Source organism: Mustela lutreola, chromosome 16, assembly GCF_030435805.1.
Source record: "Mustela lutreola isolate mMusLut2 chromosome 16, mMusLut2.pri, whole genome shotgun sequence".
NCBI classification, from domain to species: domain Eukaryota; kingdom Metazoa; phylum Chordata; class Mammalia; order Carnivora; family Mustelidae; genus Mustela; species Mustela lutreola.
This window is the reverse complement of record NC_081305.1, coordinates 13,760,794-13,785,675: the sequence shown is the minus strand read 5'-3', so window position 1 is coordinate 13,785,675 and position 24,882 is coordinate 13,760,794. Positions and strand designations below refer to the sequence as shown.

General features: G+C 41.8%; 1 long non-coding RNA gene across 1 annotated transcript; it reads left to right on the top strand.

Annotated features, from left to right (window-relative positions):
• The first annotated feature begins 3 nt into the window (after positions 1-3).
• LOC131817414 (uncharacterized) lies at positions 4-24,882 on the top strand. The gene is made up of 8 exons (XR_009348505.1): positions 4-257; positions 1,571-1,683; positions 6,795-6,937; positions 8,942-9,028; positions 9,948-10,031; positions 13,863-14,051; positions 16,439-16,484; positions 23,142-24,882. It is a non-coding gene; the product is annotated as an uncharacterized LOC131817414 (long non-coding RNA).

The window sequence follows — 24,882 nt, the reverse complement described above, 5'->3', positions numbered from 1 at the left end:
CGCCCAGGAGTCCCTGGGAAGGGAGGGAGACGGCCCTTAGCCCCTCGCCCCTTGGCCCCAGCGCCCCCGTGGTAGGAAAACGGGCTCCTCCCCCACGGGAAACAGGGTCACGTGAAAAAGGTTGGGGCGTCTCTCACGCTCTGACCCCACCATGACCCCTGCATTCTCTCTACGCCTGTAAATTCTGGGGGTTCCCGGACAGCTCTGGGGCGTGGCCAGCTGAGACCCTCATTTCCTGGACTTTCGAGGCCTGACAGGTGAAGCCTCCTCCTGGGAACCTCGGGGAACCCCGAGGCGACCTCTGTCCAGGAGAGTAAGAAGATGCCCCTGGAGACCCAGAGTGGAGATGGGGGAGCTCTTTGAGTTGAGAAATGGCTTTGACAGGGATGAGAATGGACGGGATCCAGGATCTAGGAGGTGAACCAAGTAGTGGGAACTTGAGGAATGATAGGAGGGGCTTCAGTACAGTGGGAACAGGCCTTGACTACTCGGTCAAATATTAGGTCATCATTCATTGCTAATTAACTAGTCACCATCATAGTAACATGAACATCTGATTAACGATAAGTGAACAAGTGAACACCAGTCAAATTCGTGGTTTGATTGAAACCATGTAAAAAAAAGTTCAGCATACAGACAGAAACAAACTAAACTGAGGAAAAAATAAGTTTAACTATTAGAGAGATTGGATCTGAGTGGGTTTTTCCCCCTTTCAGTTTCTGCAAACTCTGTTCACTAAATAACAATTGATTTTTGTTTGATTTTAAAGATACTGGCTGGGCTCTGGTCCCTGCTCTGTAGCTATCGGACCTTGGGAAAATCGTTTTACTACTTTAGACTTAGGTTTCTGCTTCTGCAAAATGAAGAGCTTAAATTAGATGAAGGGATGGGAGTAAAATGTAGATTAAAAGAGCTCTTTATAACCATTTTAAGTGAAAATATAAGCAAATATGTACAGTATGAAATCATGTATTTAATGAAAAGACATTTATGAATCTGTACAGAAAAGGAATGGAAGGCTATGTAACAGCTAGTTAACACTGGTTATCTCTGGAGAGGAAAGGAGCCTTGATTGGTGACCAAAAGATACAAAAGGGACTTATTGTTTGGATTTCGTATGAAAATATTACCTTAGAAATATTAAGATGAGTAAGTTAAAATACAAGTAAAGTTTATGTTCTCTAAGATTCTTTCTAGGGTATCAATAGACCTCAATTTTGGTATTTTCTCACCTGGATGGGCACAAATATCATCAAAATCACTGAATGCTGCCACACACATGCCTTGCACCAGTGGGTGAAACACTGAAGCTACTGATCTGTAACCATCTAATTAGTATTAGTCATGACAGTCATTTTCTCCCTCAGTTTGGCCAAGAAGGAAGTCCTGTGGTTACTCAGTGATTCCGTTTTAGCACTAACTGGAATTCTGGCTTCTAATTCAATACTTAGCTCACTAAATTGGCATTAAAACTACCAAGATTTTTTTAAAAAACTGCCAGGATAGACAAACAAGCCTATACTATCTATCTATTTATTTAATTTTAAAGATTTTATTTATTTATTTGCAGAGAGAGAGAGCACAAGCAGGGGGAAGAGGAAAGGAGGAAGCTGGCTCCCCACTGAGCAGGGAGCTGATACAGAACTTAATCCTAGGACCCTGGGACCATGACCTGAGCTAAAGGTAGATGCTTAACCGACTGAGCCATCCTATGCTCTTTTTTTTTTTTTTTAATCGGAGTGATATACATACTGCTTGTTGTCTTTGCCAATTGTTTCCATACCGATAAATTCAAATCAATATAAAACAATCTGCCAAGATAGAGACCCTTTGGATCATACAGGTGTATTCAAGGATAACCATTTCCTCCTAGATTAAGGTATACTCTCAGAGAGTTGGTGTTTCAGACATAATTGAGAGAGCAGACACAGGCAGATGCAAGCAAAAAGAATTTTTTGGCTACCAGCCGTTAACATGATTACATAGCGCAAAGGCGTGTTTTTTTTTTTTTTAAAGATTTTATTTATTTATTTGACAGACAGAGATCACAAGTAGGCAGAGGCAGGCAGAGAGAGAGGAAGGGAAGCAGGCTCCCTGCCGAGCAGAGAGCCCGATGCGGGGCTTGATCCCAGGACCCTGAGATCATGACCCGAGCCGAAGGCAGAGGCTTTAACCCACTGAGCCACCCAGGTGCCCCAGGCGTGTTTGTTTTAAAGACAAAACAAACAACCCCAAAAAAACAGAATGTTCTGATTGGTGAGACACAGGTGATTCCTGGTTTGGTGTGGCAGTCCCAAAAGAGTGGGTCATATCTCTGCTGTATTCTCTTCTAGAACTCTACTCCAAGCAATCCTCATGTCTTTGTACATATTGACAGTAGGAAGCTCCATAGTGACAGTTTGATAGGAGTATTAGTAATAAGTAAACTAACATGTTTTCGGATTTAAGACGCTAAAATAAGGGGCGCCTGGGTGGCTCAGTGGGTTAAGCCTCTGCCTTTGGCTCAGGTAATGATACCAGGGTCCTGGGATCGAGCCCTGCATCAGGCTCTCTGCTCAGCGGGGAGCCTGCTTCCTTCTCTCTCTGCCTGCCTCTCTGCCTACTTGTGATCTCTCTGTCCAATAAATAAATAAAATCTTTAAAAAAAAAAGACTCTAAAATAACAAGAAATTCCCTCATTTCCCCCAAAATCTGTATCATTCTCTGGAATCTGGATAATTCCCTATATCAGTTATTTATAGTAAGTAAACTCAGGGTCTTATTCACTGTAACTGACTCAATGAATAGTTGTTGAATGAAATTTCACAAATATATCTCAAACTGCAAGACTCTCCATGATGATTTTTTTGCTCCCATTTCCTCATTTCTACTCTTACCTGGTTTTGCCTATTTGTTACCTGTTTTCAGTCTCTGTCATCTGAAAGCCCTTCATTTTCTTACACCAAATTTGTTTGTTTAATTTGCACAGAGTTTTACGAACTGATGTAGTGAAAGGAGATTTGTTGGGGTTTTTATTTTCATTAGAAAAAAATTTCCCTGCTCCATAAAAGGAGATTTTTAAAAGTATTTGAGACATTTGGGAACTGAAAAGTTGCAAGTCAATCTGTTTTGTCTACCTCTGCTCTTTCCTTGGATTCCCACTGAATTCCTTTGATGTGTGTAGAATGAATTTGTGTGATGGGAGATTTTTAGCTACTCTGTTGAGAGGAAAACAACAATGACCACAAAACCCTGCTGGGCTGGTTCTTCTTCTCCCTAAACAGGCACAAGTTTCAGACCAGCTCTCTGTGTTGCCTAGTTCCTCGTTGGTGATTTTTCTACACCTGTCGTACAGGCAGGGGCTATTCAGACAACTACCCCAACTCTTTTTCAATGTTACAGGATCAAACCAGAGAGAAGAGCTGGTAATTTGGGAAACTATGTGTGTCATAACAAGAGAAATAGGTTTTTTTTTTTTTTTCATACTGTCAGTCTCTTCGCTTGTATTGCTCAGCATGTAAATGTGTCATTGTAGGGAAGAACTTTATCTTTGAATTCCGATGGCAGAAACAACAATCTCAAGTGTAGGTTGAAGTTCTAGAAATACTTGGCAGATTTAGCTTCCCCAAGACATGTGTTGGTGCCTGGTATTAGATGATTTTTCAAAAGCTTTTCTAGATGCCCAAATGTAGAAATGTGCCATTTTCAAGCTTCTGTTTTGTCTGTCTTCTCTGAACAATGCTGTGTCCGTATTTCCACATGCTTTTAATGTTATATACCCTCTCAAGATTCCAATGGGGATTTCCCTTTCAAATTCATTAATATTTTATTTACAAGGAGGTCTTGGAATTTCTCTGTAAGTGACTAATACATCCTTTGGGGAAGGGAATCTTGATCTGCTGTTTGCTTCCTCAGACACTTGCCAAAGGCTTTCATTTTTATCAGAAACTTCCTGCACAACTCTGAAAATTTGCAGTCAGAACACTGACAATTGAAATAAACCAAAGGAAACCTAACCCTTACTTGAATTGTAAGAGTCCTATCTGGGGAGTTGGGCCACAGAGAAGGCGTACATTTAGACTGTTGCTCAGCAGACAGGAATTCCTTACAGGAGCCTACTGAATGAATAAAGTAGATGTGGAAAAATTAATGCCCCATAACACTGATAACTCTTCCTCTGTGAAACTGGCTCGGCAAGGTGATTTGTGAGCTGCTGTGCCTTGTGGTGGAATCATGTTCATCTCTGAACATGAACATCTTCCAAGGCAATCGCCCTTCAGGTCAACTTTCTACTGGTTGTCAGTAGCCTGAAACTCCTGGAAAAAAGGAAAAGTGAGTGAACAGTTCAGACAGCACAACAAGCTGCTTCTCATCACTGAGCACTGCCCTCCCACACCCCATAGATCTCCTGAGATGTTACTTAGCAATTCTGGAATTCAAAGGAATGTGGCTGACTTGTGGGAATGATGATTATAGTGATCAAATCACTTAAAACTTTGCAAAGACTGTTCTGTATCTTGATGGTATCGGTACCAGTATTTTAGTTTTGCAAGATGTAATCCCTGCATGAAACTAAGTAAAGGGTACTCTGGATCTTTATTACTACTCACAAACTGCGCGTCAATCTATGATGATCGCAAAATAAGAAGTTTAATTTAAGAAAAAAATTTCCAAAGATTTCAAATGAAAAACAATGTCCAGAATCCTGGACTCTTCTTCATCAAAGTAGAGAACTTTATCTAGTCAAGCCGTTTCAAATGTGCAGGTGCTATTAAGTTTGAGCTGAAGGGGGAATTATTCTGGAAGGGCTTCCTTATGTTTTTTTAACACGCCAAAAAAGAAAGAAAAAAGCTATTTCTTCTGTCAGGTGACAGCTCAAGTAGTGTTAGACCCATGAGCTGGGGTAGTAGCTGACAAGTGTCGTCTTCTTTCTTTGAATCCAACTTATTTTCTGTTGCCTCTTGTTCTTTCCTCATTTCAATGGGTCACATGAACCTCAAAAAACTGCAAAAAAAAAAAAAAAAACGATGATCTCTGATTATGAGGAAGGTTCAGGTAAAACAAGTTTTGCTTGTGCATGCAATTTTCTGAGTGCCCCTCAAATAGCACTATTTACTATTGAATTACTGTCATCTGTTGGTTGGTGGAGAGGAAGCTATTCCTTAAACTTCCAGATTGATTTTTGGGCATTCTTGAGACAAATAGGGGCCTAAGAAAAAATACCTTAAACAAAGAAAATTTAGGCAAGCCCAGTGGTACCCATCATTGTTACCGTGAACCATGATGATGATATTGGTGGTATACACAGAACTTGTGAATTTTCAACTGCATGCCCATGTGTCCTCTTATTTGATCCTGGCAATTCAGTGACACATATAATTATTCAAATAAATTATATCCTTTTTTTTTTTAACAAATGATGTGTAAACTTGGAGTGCTGGAGTGATTTGAGGTAAATAAAGCAAATTAGCCCTGTCTTACCTAAACTTAGTACTCTTTAAAGGGAGACAGTTATCTTGGCTTTCTATCACTCCAGGGTTCTATTTTTTCTTTTTTTTTTTTTTAAGATTTTATTTATTTATTTGACAGAGAGAGAGGTCACAAGTAAGCAGAGAGGCAGAGAAAGAGAGGGGAAGCAGGCTCCCTGCTGAGCAGAGAGCCCAATCCTGGGCTCAAACCCAGGACCCTGGGATCATGACCTGAGTGGAAGGCAGAGGCTTTAACCCACTGAGCCACCCAGGCGCCCTCCAGGGTTCTATTTTAAACACAAACTATAACCTGGGCACACAATAAGTGTTTGCCAATATTAGTAGTGATGTAACAACAATTCAGTATTTAACTGAAACAAGTCCAGTTCTACTGTAATTTCTTTTCCCTGTGACATCTAAAGCAGAGAATAGTTTCCTACTTTGGACATGGCTAAGCAGACTTTCAAGCCCTGAGCTTTGTGTTTACTTCAGATTCAAAGTAGTCTCATGTCAAGATTTGCTTGCAATGACCAGAGTAGCTCTGTTCCTGATTAGAAGGTGAGCATGGTTCGGTGAACAGATGGGTTACATAGTTAGGAGGCTCAGGTTTTCCTGATTTGTGAAATGCCTGTTTCCCCAGGCTCAGTCATCAGTTGATAAAACAAGGTGGTAAGACTTATCTCAGTGGATTGACCTGGGACAGGTTCCATTTGTTACCTCCCCAGCATGACTCAGCTTGTTCATTTTACTGTCATACTGTGGTGAAAAAGCACAGGATCTTGCAGTTTGAAGATTGGGCCTTGTTCTAATTCAGTCACTCCTAAGCATGTGACCCCTGGCAAGCCATTTAACCTCTCAGTATCTCAGTTTTCTCAGCTGTAAAATGCAAATAGCAATTTGAGCCTCACACAAGTGCACAAGTGTTGCAGGGTCAAATGGAACTGTATATATGAAAACAGTTTCTTATTTTTTTTTTAAAGATTGTATTTATTTATTTGACAGAGAGAAATCACAAGTAGATGGAGAGGCAGGCAGAGAGAGAGAGAGAGAGGGAAGCAGGCTCCCTGCTGAGCAGAGAGCCCGATGCAGGACTCGATCCCAGGACCCTGAGATCATGACCTGAGCCGAAGGCAGCGGCTTAACCCACTGAGCCACCCAGGCGCCCCTCTTATTTTTTTTTAAGATTCAATTTTTAAGTAATCTTTACACCCAACATGGGGCTTGAACCCACAAACCTGAGATCAGGAGTTGCATGATCCACCAACTGACCCAACCAGGTGTCCCTGAAGACAGTTTATTATTTTTTGTGTGTAATTTTTAAAAAAAGTTTATTCATTTATTTTTCAGAGAGAGAGCACAGCAGGGGGAACAGCAGGCAGAGGGAGAAGTAAGCTCCCCGTTCAGCAAGGAACCTGATGTGGGGCTCGATCCCAGGACCCTGGATCATGACTTGAGCTGAAGGCAGACGCCCAACCGACTGAGCCTCCCAGGTATCCTGAGGACAGTTTTTTTTAAATGCAAAGCACTTCATGCGTCCTCTTTTTAAATAACCTTTTTATTATGGGGGTGTCTGGGCGGTTCAGTCAGTTAAGCGTCTTTCTTTAGCTAAGGTCATGATCTCAGGGTCCTGGGATTGAGCCCCACCTAAGACTGCGCTCAGTGGGGAATCTGCTTGTTCCTTTGCCCCTATCCCCACTCTTGCCCTCTCTCTCAAATAAATAAAATCTTTAAATAAGCTTTTTATTACAAAAATAATAATTGTTCACTGCGGGACATTTTAGAAAAGCAAGACAAGCTGAAAGGGTAAAACAAAGACCACTCATCAAAGCACCCTGTAGAGCTGTAGGCCTTCAACAGGTGTCAGAATTAGAGAGCTTGTTCAAACACAAATTGCTGGACTCCCTTCCAGAGTTTCTGACTCAGTATTTCTGGGGTGGGCCCCAAGAATCTGCAGCCCTAACAGGTTCCCAGGTGATGCTGGTGTTACTGATCTGGCGATAACCCCTTGAGAACCACTGACCTAGTGCAAAACACTGATAACTTTATATATGCATATATAGTGTATATTTTTTATTGTTTTTATTAAAACACTGTTTCACCCTATCATATAACCTGCCTTTTTATATTCAACGAACTCCACTTTGCACATGCATTTTTCTTTTTTTTTTTTTTTTAAGATTTTATTTATTTATTTGACAGACAGAGATCACAAGTAGGTAGAGAGGCAGGCAGAGAGAGAGGGGGAAGCATGCTCCCTGCTCAGCAGAGAGCCCGATGCGGGACTCGATCCCAGGACCCTGCGATCATGACCTGAGCCGAAGGCAGCAGCTTAACCCACTGAGCCACCCAGGCGCCCCTGTACATGCATTTTTCTGTACATGTGCTTCCTGCTGCTACCGAAAGAAAGCAAGAAAGCAAGGAAAGACATTGCTGACTATCTGGCTGCTGGGAAGGGTGAATGAGCTCAGATCTGAGTGGAAGACATTATCCGAGAAGACTACCTCATGGAGGCCATGGAGATCCGGGAACTACATTCTGATCTGCTGCTGGCTTGGTTTAGCTTGATCCAAGCCACAAAGTAAGACCTATGGAATCTGAACCATTCTTTTAGGCTCAAGGGGATGAGAGAACATCCCTGCCCCATAGTGAGGAAGAGGGTGGGCTTCAACTTGTTGATACTCTGCCAAAGGACTTTGTCTCTAATTTTTATAGGAAGAAGTAATGCTGTTTGAAGAGACTAGGTCAGTCCAAAGAGCTGTTTTTAGAATCATATGGTTGTCTTTTTCCCCCTGAACTTGTAGAAAAGTGGAAAATATAAACAAAAAAATGAGTCCATAATCACCGAGTCTGGAGCTAAGAATTTTGGTGTATTTCTTTCAGTCTGTATATGTATTTCTGTATTTATCTGTGTTGTATAAACACATTGTGTGTGTGTGTGTGTGTATAGTTACATATACCTATATGTACGTATAAGTATGTATTCTAATTTCAGTTAAGAGGAATTATTTGACATATTTTGAACATTGTCCATGGGCTACCTTTTATTTATTTATTTATTTATTTATTAGAGATTTCATTTATTTATTTGTCAGAGAGAGAGTTGGCACAAGCAGGGGGAGTGGCAGGCAGAGGGAGAAGCAGGCTTCCTCTTGAACAAAGAGCCTGATGAGGGGCCCAATCCCAGAACCCTGGGACCATGACCTGTGCCAAAGGCAGATGCTTAACCAACTGAGCCACCCAGGCTCCCCTACATTCTTTTTAAATATTTTATTCATCTATTTATTCATTTATTACAGAGAGGGTGCAGGAACAGGGAGGAGGGGCAGAAGAAGAAGCCTAATCCCAGATCCCTTCAGAGATCATGACCTGAGTTGAAGACAGATGCTTAACCAACTGAGCCACCCAGGCACCTCCATGGGCTACCTTTGAAGCAGGGGCGGGGGTGGGGGGAGAAACATAAAACCCTGTGTTGCCTAACTTTGTGATTTTCTTAGGGAACTGGATTCTGGTCTCACTGAATCTGTGTCTGCACTAATCTGGACAGCCCTGCCCTCCAGTCAGAGGTACCTGAGTTGAAAATAGTAAGTGTAGGGGTTCCTGGGTGGCTCAGTGGGTTAAACCTCTGCCTTTGGCTCACATTATGATCCCAGGGTGCTGGGATTGAGCCCAGCATCAAACTCTCTGCACAGTAGGGTGTCTGCTTCCCTCCCCCACCACCCCTTCTCCTCTCTGTCTACTTGTGATCTCTCTGTCAAATAAATAAATAAATTTTTTTTTTAAAGAAAATATTAAGTCTAAAAGTTTTCACTGCCTGTGCTACGACTGTAGGTGAGGGCATCACTAGTGCTTCTTGTTTGGAATTGTGGGATTAGTTCAAGGAATCCTCTTTTCTCCTAAAGGACAACGATAAAAGTTTTTTCTCCTGCTAGTCTTTGAGTGAAAGAATGGTTTTCTTTTAATGGCAATAATAGATACAAATAAATAAACCTCACCTAAAAAAAATAAAGCAAAATTTGAAATTGGATTTCTTTTGTGTGGAGAACAGGAATCCTAATTTATAAGGTGTTTACAATTAGAGTTTCTAAGTTTAACGTTTATCAGATATTTAAAAACAAAGCAAAGCACTTGTTAAATGTTGCTGTTGCTGCTGTTTTGATGCTAAAAGAATATAATTCCAGGGGCACCTGGGTGGCTCAGTGGGTTAAAGCCTCTGCCTTCGGCTCAGGTCATGATCCCAGGGTCTTGGGATGGAGCCCCACATCGGGCTCTTTGCTCAGCGGGGAGCCTGCTTCCTCCTCTCTCTCTACCTGACTCTCTGCCTACTTGTGATTTCTGTCTGTCAAATAAATAAATAAAATCTTAAAAAAAAAAAAGAATATAATTCCCATGAGGTAATATGAAAGTGATTTTTGCTCTTTTGGTGGTTCTTCATCTCAAGCAAATTTGCCATAACTTGATGAGTTTTGCCTTTATTTCTTTCTTGCTGATGGTTTGCCCCAGGTATCTAATCAGCCACGTGCCAAGTACAGCCAAGAATATGGCCAGCTGTGTTGAACCAACGAGATTGGAACTGTCAGCTCTCAGGTAGTACTCTTACAGAGACACATTTTTCTATGTCAAGAAATCTAGGAAAAGAACACTTAATTTTCTGCAGACTGCAAGATGTTTAGAAATACGTTTTGCATTGGAGGCAGAGCATTTTAGATTAGGGAACTCAGATGCTTATCAAAAAACTAGCCTCAAGCCAACTGAGATGGTTCCTTTATGAAGAAGGCATAGATTTTCCTAAATGAAACTGGCCTAGTGATATGAAGGAAGTTAATAAACTTAGAAGCTTCAGCTTTTGGACATCTTCCATCAGGACCACACACGTAAAATTCAGCACTGACATTCAGCTGAGACACAGAGATCTGGCTGCAGTGTTGTTTAATGCTGGCAAACGCTCTCAGCCTCTAGCGTGTCCAATTTTTTTTTAAGATTTTATTTATTGGGACGCCTGGGTGGCTCAGTTGGTTAAGCAGCTGCCTTGGGCTCAGGTCATGATCCCAGCGTCCTGGGATCGAGTCCCACATCGGGCTCCTTGCTCCGCAGGGAGCCTGCTTCTCCCTCTGACTCTGCCTTCCACTCTGTCTGCCTGTGCTTGCTCTCACTCTCTCTCTCTCTTACAAATAAATAAATAAAATCTTTAAAAAAAAAAAAAGATTTTATTTATTTATTTGACAGAGAGATCACAAGCGGGCAGAGAGGCAGGCAGAGAGAGAGAGAGAGAGAGAGAGAAGCAGGCTCCCTGCTGAGCAGAGAGCCCTGGGATCATGACCTGAGCCAAAGGCAGAGGCTTAACCCACTGAGCCACCCAGGTGCCCCCAGCGTGTCCATTCTGATTGGATGGTGCCCTGCTGTGCTGGTTGCTGAGTGTGTTGTATCACCTCTAAATTCAAATAAGTATAAAGTCGGAATTCTTTTTTTTTTTTTTTTTTTTTTAAGGTTTTATTTATTTATCAGAGAGAGGGGGGGAGACAGCAAGCACAGGCAGGCAGAATGGTAGGCAGAGGCAGAGGGAGAAGCAGGCTCCCCGCTGAGCAAGGAGCCTGATGTGGGACTCGATCCCAGGACGCTGGGATCATGACCTGAGCTGAAGGCAGCCGCTTAACCAACTGAGCCACCCAGGCGTCCCTAAAGTCGGAATTCTTGAGTCAAAGTATTTTTTATTATGTTTATTTTCTTCCTCTTATTTTACTTGGTCTGAGGCTCTTTCATCCCAGGAGAGGTTTGCCATATTACATAAACTAAACTATTTTTGTTTCCAAATTTGTAGATATGTGTGTGACCAAGTCTGTTGTGTTCTTTTTTTTTTTTTTTTTTTTTTAAGATTTTTTCTTTATTTATCTGACAGAGATCACAAGTAGGCAGAGAGGCAGGCAGAGAGAGAAGAGGAAGCAGGCTACCTGCAGAGCAGAAAGCCCGATGTGGGGCTCGATCCCAGGACCCCGGGATCATGACCTGAGCCGAAGGCAGAGGCTTAACCCACTGAGCCACCCAGGTGCCCCTGTTGTGTTCTTTATCTTGTAGCTCATGTGTAAATTAAATGTGAACATTATATGTTCTAGTAGAACAACAGCTGATAGAAATTGCTAAGAACTATAATGTGTCATATAAATCCAGGCAGCCATTATGGTGAGTACTTTCAGAAAGGGAGACTTGACTTACAGCTGAGGTTTTAATTGTGCACCACAAGATTTTTTTTTTTTTTCCTGCTTAGGAATGTGGCTTTCAGAGTAACCCTGGCAGGAATGTAAAGCAGGTGACATTTGCACCTTTTCTCTGCCCACATACTTTTCCTAACAGAGCTCGACTTTTGCTGTCACATGTCCCTTATAAACTGGTAACACTGGAGTAGAAAATAAAGATGAAGATATCTTTAGAATGTACTTGTGTAAAAAACAAATAAAAACAAAACACGGGGCACCTGGGTGGCTCAGTGGGTTAAGAGTCTGCCTTCGGCTCAAGTCATGATCTCAGGGTTCTGGGATGGAGCCCCGCATCAGGCTCTCTGCTCAGCAGGGAGCCTGCTTCCCCCTCTCTCTCTGCTGGCCTCTTTGTCAACTTGTGATCTCTCTCTCTGTCAAATAAATAAATAAAATCTTTTAAAAATATACACACACACACACATACACACAGAAATGTGTTAAACATTTTTGTTCTTAAGATCTCGATTTTATCCCCCCAGAGATAGTTTGCATTTTAATAAAGGACTCTTGGATTAAGGGCTGCAAGATCCTAGAGTATAAAGCACCCTCTTTTGGTGTTGGTTAAGAGTATGAGTTCAGTAGTGAAATGGCCTATATTCAGATCCTAGATTCACCATTTATTAACTGTGAGACTTTGGGCAAAGGGCTTACCCTTCCAAAGACTCAGTCCTCTGAACTTTAAGAAGGGAGATGATTGGGGCGCCTCGGTGGCTCAGTCCTTAAGCGTCTGCCTTCTACTCAAGTCATGATCCTGGGGTCCTGGGGTCAAGCTCTGCACTGAGCCTCTCATCAAGCCCCCCATCGAGACCCACATCGAGACCCACATCAGGCTCCTTGCTCAGCAGGAAGCCTGCTTCTCCCTCTCCCACTCCCCCTGCTGTGTTCCCTCTCTCGCTGTGTCTTTCTGTCAAATAAATAAATCTTGAAAAATAAAAGGGGGGGATGATCATAGTTAATAATTATTACCAAATCTCATAAGTTCATTGAGATTATTAAATGAGCTAATATGAATAAGGAAGTTAAATGCAATGCATGGCATATAACCAATGCAATTAAGTTTTGCTTTTTGTCATCATCACTGACGGTGGTTTAAGCTTCCAGAAGGTAGCCATGGAGTGTTTTAGGGCAAGAGGGATATCCCTGTAATGCCTTTGAATTGCTGAGGGAGAAGAAGAAGCAGACTTCCCGCTGACCGGGACTTGGGGTGGGGCTCAGTCCCAGGACCCTAAGATCATGACTAGAGCTGAAGTCAGACACTTAACCAACGGAGCCACTTAAAGGCCCCATTCCACTGGCTTTTTATTTCACTTCCAGTAACAGGCAGCAGCTTTCCTCGGACCAAGGAGGCCGCCCATAGGCACTCTCATCTCTTCTCTCTGCCCTCATTCTCTCTGTTCTCCCCTCTGTTTACTCTGCCTCAGCCACACGGGCCTCTTCCTGCTTCTTCAAACACACATGCTGATTCCCACCTCAGGACCTTTGTACTTCCGGTACTCTGCGTTCTCTAGCTATCTGCCCTGTCCCTTGCTTACTTCCTTCAGGTCTGCACTTTTTTTTAAAATTTTTTTCTCTGAGTCCCTTCCCGGCTACCTTCTCTGAAATGTCCACCTCTTCCCTCTTTTCTGCTTTATGTTTTTTTTCTCTATCGCTCTTATCTCCAACATACTGTACCATTCACTTAGTGATCTTGTTTATATGTTTTGTCCCCTGGAATATCAGTTGTATATGGACAGGGACATCTGTTTGTTTTGTTTACTGTAGTATCCCTAGCCCTGTGCAGACTTTACGTTAAGTGGTCAATGGATTCTGTCAAACGAGGGAATAAATCCAGACTTTGCCACCGCTAAAGCTTGGTGAACCTTCTTGTCGATCTATCTATGCATATTTATGTGTAGCTCTTAATCACTGAGGTACCACAGGGTCCGACCCTCAAAACGTAGTCATTGAAAGAGAGAAAGAAGCAGCTTGTGGGCCAGAGGCTTGAAGCCTGCTTTAACAGTCATTGACTTATACTAGAGTCTAAACTGCATGGGGGTAGGAACTATGTCTCTTTGCTCACCACTTCTTCGCCCGTGTTTCCAAGAATGTTTGGCAGATGGTAGGTATTGCAATAAACAAATGTGTGATAAACTGAGAACCCAATGTGATTCTTACCTTCTTGCCTCAGGAGGAAGCCCCGACAGACCTGGTCAGTATTGGATTCACTGAGGATGTCAGGAAAGGTGCCCTTGGCAGAACTGGTGGAACTTTAGCAAAAACCAGTGATCCTCTCAAGGCATCGCCAGTATCTGCACTGGGGCCCTTTCCTATGAGATCCCCGGCCCCTTGTTTCTCATACCTTCCTCCTGAAAGACAGGTCAGTACAGTAATGGGAAATTGAATCTGGAATGCTAGTGGTAGAATATATTTCTACATCGGCTTTTTGAATGGTACAATAACCCTTGTGAAGTTTTTAAGGCCAGGGGGCATATTTACAGTCAGTTAGGTAACATTTGATGTGTTTTTATGCTGAACTCATGAGACATAGGCCGACGGTCTTTTACCATCCTCTTGATAATACCACAATATGGATGCAGGAACATTTTTATGAGCTGGACAAATCTGAAAGTCTTTAATGTACAGTGATTTAGACTCATTTTTTTTTAAGATTTTATTTATTTATTTGTCAGAGAGAGAGACAACAAGCACAGGCAGACAGAGTGGCAGGCAGAGTCAAAGGGAGAAGCAGGGTCCCCGCAGAGAAAGGAGCCCGATGTGGGACTCGATCCCAGGACGCTGGGATCATGACCTGAGCCGAAGGCAGCCGCTTAACCAACTGAGCCACCCAGGCATCCCTAGACTCATGTTTTAATATTTAATTTATATGTGGTAAAAACAGTTTACTCTCTTATTGAAAATAGTATAAAAATCTCAGAACTTTATATGTATAAATCTAGAAAAATAAAATAAAAAGAAGTTCAGGAGCCATTGACATTAATATTCTTTATTCTCTGTTCCTTCAGTATGAAGTCAAGAGAAATTGTTTTTATTCTTTTTACCTTGCTAGGCATTTCTGACCCCATGGAACTCTTTTTTTTTTTTTTTTTTTTTTTTTTTTTTTTAAAGATTTTATTTATTTATTTGACAGAGAGAAATCACAAGTAGATAGAGAGGCAGGCAGAGAGAGAGAGAGAGAGGGAAGCAGGCTCCCCGCTGAGAGCCCGATGCGGGACTCGATCCCAGGACTCCGAGACCATGACCTGAGCCGAAAGCAGCGGCTTAACCCACTGAGCCACCCAGGCGCCCCATGGAACTCTTTTTTAAAGATTTTATATTTCAGACATAATTTAGCTCTGATCTTCCTTGTTGAAATTTTTGTCTGAACCACACCTTGTGTACTGCTCAGCTTCCAGTCTTGGAATGCAAGTACTCTGATTTAAAATAAAAAAAGAATTATAATCTCTAGCTCTGTCTATGTCATTGCAAATGGCAGGATTTCATTCCCTTTATGTCTGAATAATATTCCATTGTGTATATATGCCACATCTTGTTTATCTTTTGATGGGCACTTGGGCTGCTTCCGTATCTTGGCTATTGTAAATAATGCTGTTATAAGTCATTCAGAGAAAGACAAATACCATATGATTTCACTCATACGTGGAATTTAAGAAAAAACAGCAGAAGGAAAAAGAAGAGACACAGAGAGACAAACCAAGAAAGAGTCTTAACTATAGAGAACAAACTGATGCTTGCCAGAGGGGAGGTGAAATGGGGTGCGTGAAATAGGTGAGGGGGATTAAGGAGCGCACTTGTGATGATCACCAGGTATTGTATGAAATTGTTGAATTGCTGTATTGTACACCTGAGACTAATATAACACTTCCCATGTTGACTAAATGGAGTGAAACTAAAACCTTAAAGAAGAAAAATAAAAATGAAAAAGAAAACTTTATTATGGAAATTTTAAACATATAGAAAATTAGAATAATATAATGAACTTCCAAGTACCCATCAATTTTAACAGTTGTCAACATTCTGCTTCTTTTATTTCTTCTATCTCTCTCCTCCTGACACTTTTTTTTGTGTGTGGGGAAGAAGGAATTTAAAGCAAATCTCAGACGTCATATAATTTCACCCATAAATAATTCAGTATATATATTCAGTATATATTTCTAACACATACCCTTTGTTTTTACAATATAAAACAATGCCATTATGATGCCCAATACAATTAAAATAATTCCTTAATATTAATTCCTTAATAAATCCTTAATACTCAATATACATTATATTTTATTTATTCTCAGAAATATATTTTTGCAGCTTTTTGTTGAAATAAAGATCCAGAAGGATCCAAAAAGATCTACACACTGTATTTGCCAATATATCTTTAAAATCTTTTCATCCTAGCACTCCCTTCTTCCTGCTTGTCCTTTTCTCCTCACCACTTATTTATTGAAAAAAGGGTCCTCTGGCTTTATTAAACCGAATCATCTTTCACAAGTAGCATCTCCAGGCTTAAAGATAAAAGATTTCCCAATTCTTATTTGAGACCACATGTGGCAAAAGAAGCAAAACTCATAGTCACTCCTAAAGCTAATTTCCAGAAGGCATTAAAAAAAATTCCCTTTCACAGAAAGGAAGCTTGACTGTGATTAAGTTAACTTAAGTTAATTATATGAAATATTTACTGAAGGCTTACTATGAAAAATTGTGTGTTTGGAACTCCAACCAATCATATCCCAATGTTCTTTTTTCTTTCAGAGTGACTCCTATAAGAAGAATGATTTGTTTCCTTCACTGGTTCCTAGTAAGTATAGGGAATGCTGGTAGAAACTGGAATTGCTTAATATCTGTTGAAGTTTTCCAGTTGTTATAAGACTATTCCTTGGGGTGCTTGGGTGGCTCAGTCAGGTAAGCATCTGACCCTTGATCTAAGCTCAGGTCTTGATCTTGGGGTTGTGAGTTCAAGCCCCACATAGGACTCCATGTGCCCCACTTAAGAAAAAAAAACTATTTCTCCATAGGTGAGAGAAGGTTATTAGTGATTGACTAGGAGTACAGTGGGTTCCTTTATAGTAGCTAACAGTTTTCAAAGTGTATATAGATCTCTGAGAGATCTTTAACACACACACACACACACACACACACACACACACACACACACACAGGTTTTTAAACCATTACCACACTGGATCATCATGGCATATATTTTTTAAAAGTGTTCTTTTTTAGGGGCGCCTGGGTGGCTCAGTGGGTTAAGCCGCTGCCTTCGGCTCAGGTCATGATCTCAGGATCCTGGGATCGAGTCCCGCATCGGGCTCTCTGCTCGGCAGGGAGCCTGCTTCCTCCTCTCTCTCTCTCTCTGCCTGCCTCTCCATCTACTTGTGATTTCTCTCTGTCAAATAAATAAATAAAATCTTAAAAAAAAAAAAAAAAAAAAAAAGTGTTCTTTTTTAAAAAGTCCAGTTTGAAAAAAAACAAGTCCGGATTGCCCTTGAAGCAAGGACCAACAAAATGTCACTGCTACCACCATTTGCATGCTGTGGGAGTTTTCTAGTTCTCCAGATTATATGCTGCCCTCTTGAAAGTAATAATAGCCTACTGTCTTTAAGTCTGGGATTTCTTTCTGGAAGACTGTATTCTTGTTACTTTGAATTATATTTATTGAAATGAACAGGTCAGGACTCAACCCCCCAACTTCTCCAAAGCCAGAATCAAGATCCAGGGTTGGTTTTGTTGACTTTATGTTGCCTGATTTGCCCAAAGTAAAACCTCAGGCAAGCCTATCCATTGACCCTTATGGTTCTGAGAAAGTTGATCTGAAGATCTTAACCAGAGACTTGAAATGCTGAAAAGACCACATAATTCCTTGGTCTTGGGTTGGGCAATTAATTTTTGGGGCATCAGAGCTTTTCAGCACATTTTAATATGGCTACTCATGTGTGGGTCTGAAGTTTTCTCATTTACAATTCTTTCCATCTCTCTCTCTCTCTTTTTTTTAAAGATTTTATTTATTTATTTGATAGACAGAGATCACAAGTAGTCAGAGAGAGGCAGGCAGGGAGAGAGGAGGAAGCAGAGCGGAAAGCTTTCCTCCGCTGAACGGAAAGCTCGATGCAGGGCTCGACCCCAGAACCCCGAGACCATGACCTGAGCCGAAGGCAGAGGCCTCAACCCACCGAGCCACCCAGGCGCCCCTCCATCTTTCTTTTTTAAAATTTATTTTTATTTATTTTTATCCTTCCATCTCTTAAAGTCTGTGGTTCTCTGTAATAATATGTATGTGTGTCTGTCTGTATATACACATATTCCTGTCTCTTAAAATTCTATAAATCTTAAATGAAGATTCCTGACCTAAAGAATTTTATTAATTACAGTCGATAAGCTCTTGATTTCTTCTGGATCCTTATTTCTCTCATAATTCTCACTTTTCCCAGGGAGGCAGAACGGTGTGTATTTAAACCCTGCACTTACTAGCTATAAGACTCCTCGGTAAATGATACTTTTGTCAGATGTGCATGAGAGAGCAAAGAAACTAGAGAAATATGTGTCTTTTAAAAAATGAGTATTTGGGGGGCACCTGGGTGGCTCAGTGGTTTAAAGCCTCTGCCTTCAGATTGGGTCATGATCCCAGGATCCTGGGATCGAGTCCTGCATCGGGCTCTCTGCTCAGCGGGGAGCCTGCTTCCCACCCCCCCATCTCTGCCTGCCTCTCTGCCTACTTGTGATCTGTCTCTCTGTCAAATAAATAAATAAAATCTTTTTAAAAAATGAGTATTTGGGGCACCTGGGTGGCTCAGTGGGTTAAAGCCTCTGCCTTCGGCTCAGGTCATGATCTCAGGGTCCTGGGATCGAGGCCTGCATCGGGCTCTCTGCTCAGCAGGGAGCCTGCTTCCTCATCTCTCTTGCCTGCCTCTCTGCCTACTTGTGATCTCTGTCTGTCAAATAAATAAATAAAAATATTTTTTAAAAAATGAGTATTTGGGGGGTACCTGGGTGGTTCAGTGGGTTAAGCCGCTGCCTTCGGCTCGGGTCATGATCTCGGGGTCCTGGGATCGAGTCCTGCATCAGGCTCTCTGCTCAGGAGGGAGCCTGCTTCCCTCTCTCTCTCTCTCTCTGCCTGCCTCTCTGCCTACTTGTGATCTCTCTCTATCAAATAAATAAATAAAATCTTTTTTAAAAAAAATGAGTATTTGGGGGGCCTCCTGGGTTGCTCAGTCAGCCAAAACTCTTGGTTTTGGCTTAGGTCGTGATCTCAGGGTCCTGATCTTAGGACTATGGGATCAAGCCCTTTGGTGGGCTCTGCACTCGGCATGGAGTCAGCTTGTCCCTCTCCCTTTGCTCCTCCCTGCCTTCTCTAAAACAAACAAACAAACAAACATATAAATAAATAAAATCTTTTTTTTTTAAATGAGTATTTTATTTTTTAAAATTATTTTTAAAAGATTTTACGTATTTATTTGACAGAGAGAGATCACAAATAGGCAGAGAGGCAGGCAGAGAGAGAGAGAGGAGGAAGCAGGCTCCCTGCTAAGCAGAGAGCCTGATGCGGGGCTTGATCCCTGGACTCTGGGATCATGACCTGAGCCGAAGGCAGAGGCTTTAAACCACTGAGCCACCCATCTGTCCCTAAAAATGAGTATTTTAAAGAAAGAATGTGCAAGCGTAAAGAGAATGAGAGCTGCTATCAAGGAATCAGAGGAATCCTGTGCGTCTGGGACCTGTCACCTACTAGCTGTGAACCTCCTTTTTCTCCCCCATAAAATAGAGACAGTAATGAGAATTAAAAGATATGGTTATGTAAATCCCTTTAGCACTTAGTAGTTGCTTAATAAATGTTAGTTTCCTTTTCAATTTATATTATTTGCTAAGTTCCAGTGAGTTAAATATTAGTGACTCTATGAAACTGGGTAAATGAGAGGCTGAGAAAACAAATGGTCAGAGTAATTATTTTGTATTTTGTACAACTGTTTTTGTTTTTGTTTTTGTTTTTGTTTTTGTTCTTAGCAGCCTCCATGCCCAATAGGGGGCTCCAACTCAGTCTTGAGCTGAGATCAGAGTTGGACGCTTAACCAACTGAACCACACAGGCACCCCTGTTTTTCCTTTTAATAGTCTTTATGTTTTAGAGCAGTTTTAGGTTCACAGTAAAATGCCAGATTTATTTTTTTAAAGATTTTTATTCATTTACCCGCGCGCACGAGAAAGCAAGCGAGTGAGAGCGCATGCACACAAGCAGGGGGGCACCAGGCAGAGGGAGAGGGAGAAGCAGGCTCCACTCAGCAAGGAGCCGGTTGTGGGACTCGATTATCAGCACCCTCGGATCATGACCTGAGCCTAAGGCAGTTGCTTAAGCAACCCAGGTGTCTCTCTCTCTCTCTCTCTTTTTTTTTTTTTTTTTTTTTTTTAAGATTTTATTATTTGGGAGCGAGATCACAAGTGGGGCCGGGGAGGAGTGGAGGGAGAGGGAGAAGCAGGCTTCTTGCTGAGCGGGGAGCCCAACTGAGATCATGACCTGAGCGGAAATGGAGAGTCAGATACTTAACCAACCAAGCCACCCAGGAGCCTCCCATTTTTATTTTTATTCTATTTTTTTAAGGATTTTATTTATTTATTTGACAGACAGAGATCACAAGTAGGCAGAGAGGCAGGCAGAGAGAGAGGAGGAAGCCGGCTCCCTGCTGAGCAGAGAGCCCGATGCAGAGCTCAATCCCAGGACCCTGAGATCATGACCTGAGCCGAAGGCAGAGGCTTTAACCCATTGAGCCACCCAGGCGCCCCCTCATTTTTATTTTTTAAAGATTTTTTTTTTTTATTTAGTCAAACTGATTTAATTTTTTTTTTTTTTTTTTTTTTTTTTTTGAGAGAGTGCGTGCACATGTGTGAAGGCTGGAGGGGCAGAGGGAGAGGGAGGGTGAGAAGCAGAAGAGTGTTGGATCCTAGGACTCTGAGATCATAACCTGAGCCGAGGTCAGCAGACCCAGGTACTTCCAAATGAATATTTATTTATTTATTTATTTAAATTAGAGAGAGAGAGAGCAGAGGTTGGAGAGGGAGAAGCCGACTCCCCACGAAGCAGCAAGCCCTATACGGGGCTCTATCCCACCACTAGGGATCATGACCTGAGATGAAAGCTGACGCTTAACCAACTGAACCACCCTGGCAACCCCCCAAATTAATTTTCATTTTATTTTATTTTATTCAAGATTTATGTATTTATTTGAGTAAGCACGAGCAGAGGGAGGGGCCAAGGGAGAGGGACAAGCAGATTCCCTGCTGAACAAGGAGCCTGACCCATGTGAGGCTCTATCTCAGGACCCTAAGATCATGACTGGAGCTGAAATCAGGAGTGGGTCACTCAACTGACTGAGCCGCTCAGGTGCAGCCCCCAAATTAATTTCTAAATACAATGATTGATTATGCGAAATCTTTATTCAGAATCCCATTTTACGTGTCCAGGAGAGTTTACATTGCCCCCTTTGCAGGTGACAAAGTGATACCTGTGAACCAACTTCTCTCTTTAAAAAAATCAGTTTGATCTTGAATGTTTCATTGAAGGATTTCCCCCTCCTCGTAAAAAGCACTTTAATTCAAAGACTGTGGGGTCAGAGGGAGGATCTTCCAAATCCAAGGCACTTGCACAGCAAGCGGGCTGCCTCTCCTGTGGAGTATAGCGCCTCCCTCTGGCACCTGTTTGAGTCCTGGATCATCCTCTAGAATGTGTGAGCAGGTTGGTGGAGGATTTTGGTGTTTCCTTAACTGGGTACAAGGAAATTGCTGCATCAGCTGCTGTATATGTCTCAACACTTCTTGGACTTTCCAGGCTAATTTTATTTTATTTTAAATTTTATTTTATTTAAAATAAAATAAATTTTATTTTATTAAAGTATTTTATTTCAAGCCAACCCAAAGGCTTGAACCCACAACCATGAGATCAAACCTGAGACCATGAGATCAAGATCTGAGCTGAGATCAGGAGTCAGATGCTCATTAAAAAAAAAAAAAAATGTCAGATGCTCAATTGGCTAAGCCATCCAGGTACCCCTCCTCAGACTAATTTTAAAGCAAATTGTAGGTATCTGGGTGGCTCAGTCAGTTAAGTGTCTGCCTTCCGCTCAGGTCATGATCCTGGGGTTCTGGGATCAAATCCAGCATTGGGCTCCTTGCTTAGTGGGATCCTGCTTCTCCTTCTCCCTGTCACTCCTCCTGCATGTACACACTCTCTCTGTGTGTGTGTCAAATAAGTAAAATATCAAAAAAATAAATAAAAAGCAAGTTGTTGATCTGCCTGATTTTAGAGGCGTAAGGATAAGGCTATGCACTTAAAGGAAAACAAAACCAATTTACCATGGAATCTTGTAGGCAAATGATGGTGCCCATATTAAGGAAGTAAAAGTACTTGAGTAGGAAATGAGTCAGAGCCCTGCTGTGTTTCTGGATAGTGCAACCCTCTCTGGTGGCCACAGTTTTGTCTTCCCTAAATTAAGAATGGCACGGGGACGCCTGAGTGGCTCAGTTGGTTGAGCAGCTGCCTTCGGCTCAGGTCATGATCCCAGCGTCCTGGGATCGAGTCCCACATCAGGCTCCTTGCTCGGCAGGGAGCCTGCTTCTCCCTCTGCCTCTGCCTGCCATTCTGTCTGCCTGTGCTCGCTCCCTCTCTCTCTCTGATAAATAAATAAAATCTTAAAAAAAAAAAAAAAGAATGGCACTATTTCCTCAGGTTGGGGTTTCAAGTTAGTTGCAGTCTCATATCTGGTGAGAGTTTTCACTCCAGAAGTGCCAACATAATACAGAATCACTTAGGGACGCTGGGGTGGCTCAGATGGTTAAGCGGCTACCTTCAGCTCAGGTCATGATCCGAGGGTCCTGGGATCGAGTCCTGCATTGGGCTACTTGCTCAGCGGGGAGCCGGCTTCTCTCTGCCTGCCACTCTGCCTCCTTGTGCGCTCTCTCTCTCTCTGACAAATAAATAAATAAAATTTTTAAAGAAAGATATAGAATCGTTTACAAACCAAGTATAAGTATTCTACAAAAAAGAAAATATTGTGACATAAAACATCTCGAGTGGCACTGTGGACGGCCTTTTAAAAAAAAATCTCTAAAGCAAAGAATTGGCTTGGCTGAGCTTTGTATCGTATAGACTTTGAAGGAACATGTAGTAGATTTCCTGTTGATTTTGGTAGGAGGTTAAAGAGCATATGGAGTTGGCCCTTAGAGTTTCAATTTTTACATCATTTCTAGCTCTTTTGTCACAACTGAAAAATTAATTCCTAAACCCGTTTCTCAAGCCAGGATAAATTGTGACTAGGGACCATGCTTAAAAGAATTGTAAAAATGCTTTTTGTGAAAACATTACGTAAACAACAGAGGGACTAATTTCTCTCTGACTTTCAGGCTTATTTATAGATTTGGGTGACTCAAAAGAGTAGAGCTGCCTCACGTCACTGTCACTATATTTCCTACAGGGTTGTATCTCCTTCACTCTCCTTTCTTGGCTGAGGTCTCTGGCACGTGGAGAAGCAGGAAGGGTTCCTTGTGAAGGATGCTCACCACATTTCTGCGGGGAGAGCTTTCCCTATCTGCTGTAAAGATCATATGGCTTCAGCTGCTGATACTGAGTCATTTAAGAACCCCACTGCATCTAAGCCCAGAAAAGAATATCCCCCCTTACCCCACCCCCCCGGATACCAAAGATTGCAAATGACATGCCATGTCTTCCAAGACACTTCTTTCACTGTTCTGGTGCCCCATGATCTCTCATTTTTCTGCTTCTTTTGGGGTTAGGACTTATCTGCTAAGTGATAATATCATTCACATTTTTGTGTTAGAGGATTTTTTAAAAAACCTAGCTTGCCTTAATGAGATTAAGGAAGGTATCACAGTCTCTTTTGAAATGTCCCTTACAGGGGTGCCTGGGTGGCTCAGCTGGTTAAACATCTGCCTTTGGCTCAGGTCATGATCCCAGGATCCTGGGATTGAGCCCCACATCAGGCTTCCTTCTCGGCAGGAGTGTCTGCTTCTTCCTCTGTGCCTTCCCCTGCTTGTGCTTGCTCACTCTCTCTCTCTCTGAAAGAAATATACATCTTTAAAGAAAAAAAAAAAAAAAAAGAAACGTCTCTTACAGATTCTGTGTACCCAGGGCAGTCTGGTGTAGTGAAATATAAATCTTTTAAAAAAAAATTGAAAAAAGGAAAAATGTCTCTTACAGATTCTGTGCACCCAGGACAGTATGGTGTAGTGAAGAGACTCAGGCAGTCCATTTATTAAATGACTGCTATGTAGACTAAAAGAAATATACAGTTAGTCCTCACTTTTCAAAAGATCACATTAGACCGCCTCACTTTTATGAATTACCTACATTAGTACCTGTTCTCGCTAACCAAAGGAAATCTGAAGATTTTCACTTCCACAAAAAAAAAAAAAAGTGAAAATGGTACTCAGTGTTTGTTTCACAGTGAGCATTGAGACAGCATGCACACGGAGCAGTGAGAAGTGTCCCTGCCAAGTTTCTTCCCTGAGATCTATGCTAAAATTTAGGTAAGATTTTTCCTAGAAAGACCTTATATTTATTGAGCCCTTACTATACGCCTACCCCTGTTCTGAGTTCAAGTGTATTAGCTCATTTGATAATGACACCAGCTTTAAGATGCCAATGCTACTGCTGTTATTAACTTCATTTTATAGATGGAGACACCGAGGTTCAGAAGTCTTCACAGATGGGAAGTAACTTGCTGTAGGTCACACAGTAAAGAGAAGGAGGGCGGTATTTCAAGCCCAAGCAGTCTAGCGCTAGAAACCAACATTTTTAACTGCTATAGTATAATGCCTCTATGGTTTACAGGCTCCCGAGGAGCAAATGAATCAGTGTGTATGAAAACACTTTTGTGAGTTGTGAGACACAATGCACTACTGTTACTTGTAGTGGACAATCAATAAATGGCTTAGCTGAATTGTTTGGGGGCACAAAAAGTATACTTACATTGTAATGATCCTTGGTACTTTTCAAAGTGCTTTCACACATTTGATCTCTCGGGATAATAAGCCACTTTGAATCCATTTTGGAACAAGGCTGGTCATCCATACATGTGGGGCCGCTGAAGTCACAGGCCCAGATAGGGGAAACACCTTGCTTACAGCAGGAAGTCAGTAACCCAGTCAGGACTGGCACGCGAATGATCCGACTCCTGGCTGGTTTTGTGCCTCTTT